This window comes from Papaver somniferum, chromosome 4 (genome assembly GCF_003573695.1).
Source record: "Papaver somniferum cultivar HN1 chromosome 4, ASM357369v1, whole genome shotgun sequence".
Taxonomy (NCBI): domain Eukaryota; kingdom Viridiplantae; phylum Streptophyta; class Magnoliopsida; order Ranunculales; family Papaveraceae; genus Papaver; species Papaver somniferum.
This window is the reverse complement of record NC_039361.1, coordinates 102,365,905-102,376,240: the sequence shown is the minus strand read 5'-3', so window position 1 is coordinate 102,376,240 and position 10,336 is coordinate 102,365,905.

The window sequence follows — 10,336 nt, the reverse complement described above, 5'->3', positions numbered from 1 at the left end:
AGAGAATTCTTTCTCTAGAATTCTCTTAAGGCATAGTAGATCATAGTCTCTAGAATTTTCATTTCTAGAGTTTTCTTCACTAGGCCTATAAATAGGCACTCCATGGTTTCATTTTGATCATCAAAAACTCAAGTGAGTAACCAAGTAGTAGAGTGAGAGCTAGAGTTAGAGTAAGAGCCAAAGTGCCTCTTTGTAAACAACTAGTGGAAGCCAAAGTTGCTACACAAACCTCTTGTAACATTTTCATTTTCATATTAATCAAAGCCTCACTTTCCAATTAACCAACCTCTCTTTCAAAATCATTTCCATAAACCCATCACATTTCCGCATTGCGCCAACAAATTTGGTATCAGAGGAAACCTAACCCAGTAATCCTAAAACTCTACTCATGGCAATTAACCAAAATATTCAAGGTTTCAACTATGCCCAAAGTCTAATTCCAATTTTTGATGGTGAGAGTTACGATTATTGGAGTCTACAAATGAAGACACTATTCATTTCACAAGACCTATGGGATTTTATAGAAGAAGGTTATAAAGTACCAGAGTCGGCAGAAACTCTGTCGTCATGGACGGACGCAGAGAAAAAAGAGTATAAGGAAAATAAGAAGAAAGATGCTAAAGCATTACTGTTTCTACAACAAGGCGTAAGCAAAGCTATTTTTCCTCGAATTTCGGTGGCAAAAACTTCACAGGAGGCCTGGAATATTCTCAAAGTAGCATTCCAAGGATCAGAAAAGGTAATCTCCATTAAACTACAAAATTTATGGCGAGATTTTGATAATTTACTTATGAAAGAAAATGAAACTATCCAGAACTTCTTCTCAAGAGTTACTGGCATAGTAAATCAAATCAGTAGTTATGGAAATACCATTGAAAATAAAAGAGTGGTAGAAAAGATATTAAGAAGCTTACCATTCAAATTTGATCATATCGTCGCTGCCATTGAAGAATCAAAAAATTTATCGACTCTCTCGGTACATGAATTAATGGGTTCACTCGAGGCGCACGAGAAAAGAATAAATAGGTTCGCGGAGCAACCATTGGAGCAGGCATTTCAATCAAAAATAAATTTCAGTGAGAAGAAAAATACAGAAGCCAAAAAAGAAAGCTCTAGAGGGGGATCATCATCCAACTCGCAGTATGAGAAAGGGTCGACGTCAAATCAAGGACCCAGAAATTACTCCCGCGGACGTGGAAAAGGAAAAGGAGGTTATAGAAACAACAATCAAAGGTACGGAAAAAATAACTCCTCAAATCTCCGATGCAATGTTTGCAAAAAATTTGGACATGCAACTGAAGATTGCAAGTATAAGTGCACCAAGTGTGATAAATTAAATCACATGGAGAAAGATTGTTGGCTTAATGAAGCAAACTATTCCGAGAAAAATAATTCTCAGAATCAAGTATTCTATTCCTGCCTCACCTCGCAACAAGAATCGCAAGGTATATGGTACGTCGACAGCGGATGCAGCAGCCATATGACAGGAAACAAAGAATATTTCGTAAAATTGGAGGAACAAGAGATTCCGCCAGTCAAACTTGGAGATGGAAAGTTCCAGAATGTTGAAGGAAGAGGAGTCATATCCGTACGTACAAGGTCAGGTAAAACTCGATACATATCTGATGTTCTTTATGTTCCTGGCCTAGCTCAAAATTTATTAAGTGTTGGACAACTTATAAGAAAGGGGTACTCACTACATTTCGAAGACGGAGAATGCACAATTTATGATAAAATTAACAAGCAATTGGTGGCAAAAGTAAAAATGTCAGGAAATTTTGTCTTTCCCTTATCTATGCCATCAATTGAAAATTGTGCAATGAGTATCAACCATATTGACGAAGGAAAGCTATGGCATTTGAGATACGGGCATCTCAACTACATATCCTTAAAGGTTCTGAAATCAAAAGGCATGGTAATCGGTCTTCCCAATATCGACGGTGGAGATAAAGTATGTGAAGGTTGTATTCTTGGGAAGTTTCACAGACTTCCATTTACCAAGACATCGTGGAGAGCAAGAAGGCCCCTCGAATTGGTGCACGCTGATATCTGCGGTCCGACAAGAACAACTTCACTCAACAACAGAAGATATTTTCTCTTATTCGTGGACGATTATACCAGAATGATGTGGGTGTACATTCTCGAGCAAAAGTCCGAGGCATTCACTAAATTCCTAGAATTCAAGGCGCTGGCAGAGAAGCAAAGTGGCCATCAATTGAAAGTCTTCCGTACAGACCGTGGTGGAGAATTTACTTCAAAAGAGTTTATCAACTACTGCAAAGAAAATGGAATTAAAAAGGAGCTCACTGTCCGATACACTCCACAACAAAACGGTGTCGCGGAAAGGAAAAATCGTACGATCGTGGAAATGGCTCGCAGTATGCTAAAAGCAAGGAAGCTACCCAACACCTACTGGGCGGAAGCAGTCAACACAGCAGTCTACATCCTTAATCGCTCTCCAACAAAAGCGGTTCACAACAAAACTCCATACGAGGCGTGGCATAAGAAAAAGCCCGAGGTAACTTCTTTCAGAATTTTTGGTTGCGTATCATACTCACATATTCCATCCCAACATAGAGAAAAATTCGATGAAAAAGGAGAAAAGTTAATATTCATCGGATACAGCGAAGAGTCTAAAGCCTATAGACTTTTAAAGCCAGAAACAAAGGAACTAGTGATTTCAAGAGATGTTATCTTCGATGAATTCAAAGCTTGGGATTGGAATGATGAACCAGACAACCACGAGTTACCACTACTCATTGAAGATGAGCCAGATAAGCCACGCCAGGAAGAAAGTACTCCACCAGCAAGCCCGAGATCTCCTAGTCCAACACAATAAAGTCCAAGCTCATCTGACTCAAGTGCCCCACCTAGAAAGGTGCGTTCCCTAAGAGATATTTATAATGTATCTAATTGTGCTTTTATAGCACTAGAACCTCAAAAATATGAGGATGCGGCGAAAGAAGAAAAATGGAGAAACGCCATGGACGAAGAAATGCGAGTAATTGAGAAAAATAAGACATGGGAGCTCGTCAATCAGCCAGTTGATAAAGAAATAATTGGTCTGAAATGGGTCTACAAGACAAAATATAATGAAGATGGGTCAATTCAAAAGCACAAAGCAAGGCTAGTTGCAAAAGGATATTCCCAGCAACCAGGAATTGACTACAACGAGACATTCGCCCCAGTCGCTCGCATGGAAACAATTCGGATGGTGTTAGCTTTGGCAGCTCAACTCAAAATGAAAGTCTACCAATTAGACGTAAAGTCGGCGTTCCTAAACGGAGAACTAGAAGAAGAGGTGTACGTTGAACAACCTCAAGGATATATCCGAAAAGGAAAAGAAAAAATGGTATATCGTCTCCGCAAAGCACTATACGGTCTTAAGCAAGCACCGCGTGCATGGAACAGCAAAATCGACAAGTATTTCCGAGATAATGGATTTGAGAAAAGTCCAAGTGAGCCATCACTTTACATCAGAAAACAAGGTACGGACTTCCTAATTGTCTGTCTCTATGTTGATGATTTAATTTATGCCAGTACAAAACAAGAGACGACAGAAAAATTTAAGAAGGAGATGATGAAAGAATATGAGATGACAGACTTAGGACTTATGCGATATTTTCTTGGGATTCAAGTAAAACAATCTCCAGAAGAAATATTCATTTCTCAAGAAAAATATGCGGAAGACTTACTGAAAAGGTTCAACATGATGGATTGCAAACCAATTGCAACTCCAATGGGTACCAATGAGAAATTGGTAAAAAATGATGGAGCGACAAAAGTTGATCCAACCTTATTCAGAAGTCTAGTCGGCTCACTGATCTACTTAACAAATACAAGGCCAGACATCGTCAATGCAACTAGTATTGTTTCTCGGTTTATGAGCGAGCCAAGCAAGTTACACTATGCAGCCGCAAAGAGAATTCTTCGGTATATCAAGGGAACGAAGGATTTTGGCATCAAGTATACAAAAGAAAAAGATAATGATTTAATTGGCTTCACAGATAGCGATTGGGCAGGTTCTATTGAAGACCGAAAGAGCACATCAGGCTATGTTTTCTGTATGGGAACAAAAGTTATCTCTTGGAGTTCTAAAAAGCAAAGCACGGTGGCATTATCGTCAGCCGAAGCAGAGTACATAGCATCAACAAGTGCAGCATGTGAAGCAGTGTGGCTAAGAAGAATAATGACCGACCTACAACAAAGGCAAATGCAGCCGACGACTATCTACTGTGACAATATGTCTACAATTGCAATGACAAAAAATCCAGTCTTCCACGGAAGGACGAAGCACATAGAGCTACGACACCACTTCATCAGAGAGCTTGTAGAAGACAAGGAAATCGAGCTCCAATTCTGTCCAACACAAGAACAAAATGCAGACATTTTCACGAAAGCAGTCACGGTGGATAAGTTCAATCATTTCAGAGAAAAGCTCAACATCACAAATTAAGAGGGAGTGTTAAAAATAAAAATTAATTTGTGATCATTATTCTAGAATAATCTTGAAGTTCCCTAGACTAGGTAAAGCCCAATACATTCTAGAGTTTTTGGGTCTCTAGAGTCTTCTTTTTAGTCACATGTAATCTAGAGAATTCTTTCTCTAGAATTCTCTTAAGGCATAGTAGATCATAGTCTCTAGAATTTTCATTTCTAGAGTTTTCTTCACTAGGCCTATAAATAGGCACTCCATGGTTTCATTTTGATCATCAAAAACTCAAGTGAGTAACCAAGTAGTAGAGTGAGAGCTAGAGTTAGAGTAAGAGCCAAAGTGCCTCTTTGTAAACAACTAGTGGAAGCCAAAGTTGCTACACAAACCTCTTGTAACATTTTCATTTTCATATTAATCAAAGCCTCACTTTCCAATTAACCAACCTCTCTTTCAAAATCATTTCCATAAACCCATCACATTTCCGCATTGCGCCAACAAGCTATCAGTGCACGGAGTTTAGCAATCTCCCCATGTTTTTCAGCTATATGTTGCAGATGTATCACTTCCGCACGGCGAATAAGGGATTGCATCTATTTAACAAAAAAAAAAGTATAAACAGTTAATGGATCGAAACAAATGGGTGAGTATGCTTATTTGATCATAAGAGGAAATGTATTTTCACCTCAAAACTGCATTGTTTAGCCTTATCCAGTACAGTGTGTGCATCACCGATCCAGTCGTATAAGTATTCATCAATTGGTAGCCTGGAAGTATCAATCAAGCCACGGGCAACAGAAGGATCCAGGATCGCCTAGTCATTACGAGTTATTGGTTCACCATTAGTCTGATAGGTACGAACAGATCATCATTGAAGGGGTAGTTGGCCTTGGCTACGTCGGCAGGATGGAAAACGTTAAAGGGATCGTTCGAATGAGCTGCATCGTTAGGGCGGTAACATTTTGAGGAATTTGCAAACTGTTTCGGCATCGATTGATAGTTTGAAGAGGTTGCAAACTGTTTCGGCATCGATTGATAGTTTGAAGAGATTGCAAACTGTTTGGGCATCGATTGATACTTTGAAGTAGTTACAAACTGTTTGGGCATCGATTGATAGTTTGAAGTAGTTACAAACTGTTTTGGCTTCGATGGATAGTTTGAAGTAGTTGCAAACTTTTTTGGCATCGATTGATGATCTGAAGAAGGGTATCCAGGTTGGTCTAGTTCAAGCGAGTAGTTTTCTGGAGTTGGTGGGGAATAAAAAGGGGAGTTGTTCTCCATTTCTTCATCGCTAACCAGGATGGGAGCATCCTTGTCATTTCCAGTAGTTAGTGGCCTAAGAAATTTTCGTAGGGTTGATGGGGAAGGTTTTCCTCTGACGTGCACGCCTATTTTCGTCATCCAAAGAAGGAACGTCGTCACGCAAATGATGAAACAATAAAATCATGGAGCAACCAGATTGAAAATGGAACAATGGCTGGGCTTAAATGGAAGAAACAAGAATTCTACTGTTTAATTAATGGTATAGAGAGAAGAATTGATATACCTTGATGCCTTGAATTACACTGCTGCAAACGTACCTGTGCGAACGAAGACGAAGATTAGCGTTTGACAGCGTTATTAAAGAAGTGAATTGTATATTTAATAAGGATGGTATACTGCAAGTAAAGGTTTAAAAGCTTACTTGAACGAATAAGATTTATTAACAGCTCCTGAAGTTGATGGTGGGACGAAAAGGTTTCCACAACACGGCTTTTATAGGACAAAAACAAGTTGCGTACAGAAAGAAAAGTGCAGCTAGATAAGTCCGAGCCTGATCATCAGTTTATCGAAATAGATTTATGGGATGAACGAGAAGACTGGATATTTCAAATGGGAAATATTTTCTCTAACAGCAGAGATATACCACGAGCCCAAACAAAGGTAACCTGTTACAGGGGCGTCATGGTTTATTAGAGGGGCGGCAGAGTGATAGTAATGTCCCTCTAGTTGGTTAGGGGTTGTTTTATAAAGGATGTAAATTAACTAGATTATCCTTCCCGTTTTTTAACCTAAATCAAAGCTAAATTGAAAATTTGTTTTTTTTGTTCTTCTCTTTTCCTCCTCCCATCAACCGTAACCTCCATTAAAACTCAAAATTTCATCATCTTCGATTAATCGACGATTCGAGAATTAATCAAGTATAGTGTAATGACTTATATGAGGTATGTTTTGAAAACCCAGTTACGATTTGGTTTATTTTGTTCTATTAAATTTAATTTCTATCAAAAATTAGGGTTTTAGATGAAAATTGAAATTGAAATTTCTGGGTTTATGTGAGTTACGGTTGATTTTAACTCAATTACGAACCGTAACTGGATATTTTGATGTTGTTACGGTTGGTAATAGTTCAATTACCAACCGTATGTTCTTATATCTGAGAATTTTCTTCAGTTACGGTTGGTAACCATTTTAGTTTACGAACCGTAACTCAGTTACGGTTGGTATCGAGCATTTGGTTACCAACCATAACTGAGTTACGGTTGGTATCGAGCATTTAGTTACCCACCGTAACTGGTTTTATGATTGGATTTTCTTCAAATTTAACCAGTTACGGTTGGTAGTTCATCTTTTACGAACCGTAACTTCGATTTACGGTTGGTTATGAGCAAAATTCCAACCGTAATTAGCTCTGAAAATGTAAAAAAAAATGAATTTTTTACGTATTTTGGATAACTTTGAGCAACAAAAAGCTAGTTGGGACTAATTTAGAAGTATACCCGATCATTTTCAGGTCCTGATTCTTCATTTTGTTGGTTAATTTCTTCAATTAATTGAGATTGACCTTCTCCTCTAAACTTTTTTTTTAACTCTAAAAATCTGATTTTGGTTTTGATTTTTAAGTTAATATAAGTGAAATCAATCATTAACACTAAACTTGATTATCATCACTAAATTAGGTTATCAATTATGAGGATTAATTTGCCATTTCCAGTATTTTTTTATAAGGAACACCTTGAATGATCATGTAATGACCCTTTTTGTCCTATTAAAATGTCGCCCCTCTAATAAACCATGCCGCCCCTATAACAGGTTACAAACAAAGAGTGACAGTAGAAGTTATCAGTTGCATTTACAATCGGCAGAGATCGTTCATGCTTTGAGATCAACTGCGGCATGAATATCCGTGATTCAGGGGATATCCAAGAAGCCAAAGTTAAGGCGGTATAGGTTAGATATCATGGATTCAAAAAGATCTGGATATCATCTGATGTATCATGATACTGGGTAAGTATATTTGCTAAATATTGAATTAGTTCTGAAGCTAGTTTGACGTGGACAGGACATGGATATGTGTTCACATCATAAGATTCATAAGGGTGTCAGGAAGTGGCAACTGGGATTGGTAGTTATTCAAGCTCGTGGATGTATAAGTCTATGTGGGTCCTCCCATGAGAAGGTTATACACTGGTTAGCAGCACCATGTGTTGAGCACACGATCCATGCATGGAGGAGTGAGAGGGTCCATTCGTTTAATACGATTTTGAAATATATATGATTCAAGAAGACTACGTTTCTTTTCTAGGAAATGAGATCCAACCGAAGTGGATATATAGAACTAATATCGACACGTATCTAAAAGAGAAATGAAACCCAACTGAGTTGGATATATAGAGCCAATACGGACGTGTGTTTAAAAGAAAATGATCTGCGGCAACTAAGCCCATGCACATATTGGTCCCAAGCGCACGGAAATGCCATGCAGAAATGGATGCTACGTCGCAGTAATTAACGGCACATGCTTATAGGCTATTGAGGCTTACCGACAGTTCTTGTTTTTTTTTTTTTTTTTAACACAAACGGAATTTCATTTTTCTTAAGCCATCAACAAGTTGAGGATTAAGATGGGGTGATATTTGTACCCACAAAATATGGTGCACCTGCTAAGCGCACGATGTGTTTCATAACCAAAAATGGCTTATGAAGCCCGTCTGGATTATCAAGGTAACCCAGTGGTTTATTAAGGTAAACCAAAAATGGCTTACGAAGCCCGGCTGGGTTATCAAGGTAACCCAGTGGTTTATTAAGGTAAACCAAAAATGGCTTACGAAGCCCGGCTGGGTTATCAAAGTAACCCAGTGGTTTATTAAGGTAAACCAAAAATGGCTTATGAAGCACGGCTGGGTTGTCAAGGTAACCCAGTGGTAAGGGGTGCAGAAAAACCGAAACCGCGGTTTTCACCCGCAACCGTCCGCAAAATTGCGGGTGAAAACCAATCCGCAAGAGTTTATGGATCGGACGCGGTTGAGTTTTCAAATCCGCAAGGTTTAGCGGTTTGGTTGCGGTTGGACTTTGAAATCCGCGGATTCACCCGCACCCGCAAAAATTGAGTTTTAGATTTTAGATTAGATTACATATCTCTAATTTAATTTACTAGGAATAAGATGTTTGTCCTCTTCAGAGAACATTTCAAGATCTGCATAATCTTCTTGAAGAAACTGAAGGTTTTGAAGCTTCTCGATGCTTGCATGTGATCCACTCCGTGCGTTGTGAGAACTACTGGAAAAAGAAGTTGTGCCTTCCTCTTGATACTGAATATAAACACAAAACAAGGTAGCAGTTAATTATCCGCCAAAGGTGGTCTAATGTGGACAAGAATCCTGCTAAAGCACTAATCCAGGAAATTTATCCCGTTGTTTGTCAATTCATAGAGGAAATTAAATTCGTTTTCAAAATCAAGGTGCTACATCAAATGATTAAAGATCACTACACTTATCAGTTGCAGTGTTAATTAAGATTACTACCTCATAAGTATATATTGTACTCATAATGTTGTGCAACAAAACTTTGGCATTTTCTTCATTGTTATTAATTTATTATCATGGGAGTGAGACAGTGAGTTAACATAAATAGAGAGATCAATTATCCATACGAAGGGATTTTCACAGATAGACAGACTTTTTTTTTCTTTTTAAATTCTAAATCCGCGGTTGATCCGCATCCGGTCCGCATCACCCGCTAATCCGTGGATGTCAAATCCGCGGGTGATTGGACCGGTTACGGTTCAATTTTCCAAATCCGTAACTTTGACGGTTTGGTTGCGGGTGACCCCTAATCTGCAACCGTTCGTCCATTGCACACCCCTACCCAGTGGTTTACGAAGGAAACCAAAAATGGCTTATGAAGCCCAGTTGGGTTATCAAGGTAGCCCAGTGGTCTATTATGGAAACCATTAAAGATAAATACGAATCTCAAGAGATAAATATGGTTATATTGAGATAACTATGAATCTGGAGAAGATAGCCTAGAATCTCTCAAGATATATCCAGATCTATAAACATAAACATAAATCTTCTTGGATAAATGTAAATCTTGACAAGATAGACATGGATCTTCCAAGATATGCACAAATATGATGAAGATAGACATGGATCTTTCAAGATATGCACAAATATGATGAAGATAAACTTGAATCTTCCAAGATATACACAAATATTGTGGACATAAGTACAAATCTAAGTGGTTATTTAAGATAACTACAAATCTCATAAGAAAAGGGTAAATCTTGGTGGTTATATGAGATAATCACAAATCATAACAACTAGATTTGGTTTCTACTTATAAATAGAGGCTGAAAACCAACTCAAAAGGTACACAATCACAATTACTTTTCTTCTCTAAAAAACCTGTCTAGATCTCTCTCTGACTTAAGCATCGGAGTGTCTTTGCAGGTACCTCCCTCATCTTTCATCTACAATTCTGGAGAAATAAAGCAACGGTGGAGCAACGGTGGAGATTCGATCAACACATACAAATCTCGAAGATTATTGAGGTGATTAATTTTGCGCCAACATCTACTAAGGGGAACCAAACCCTTGATCGTGCTCACCTTGCGAAAGAAGTTGTTTTTCCAAGCTTTTTCAG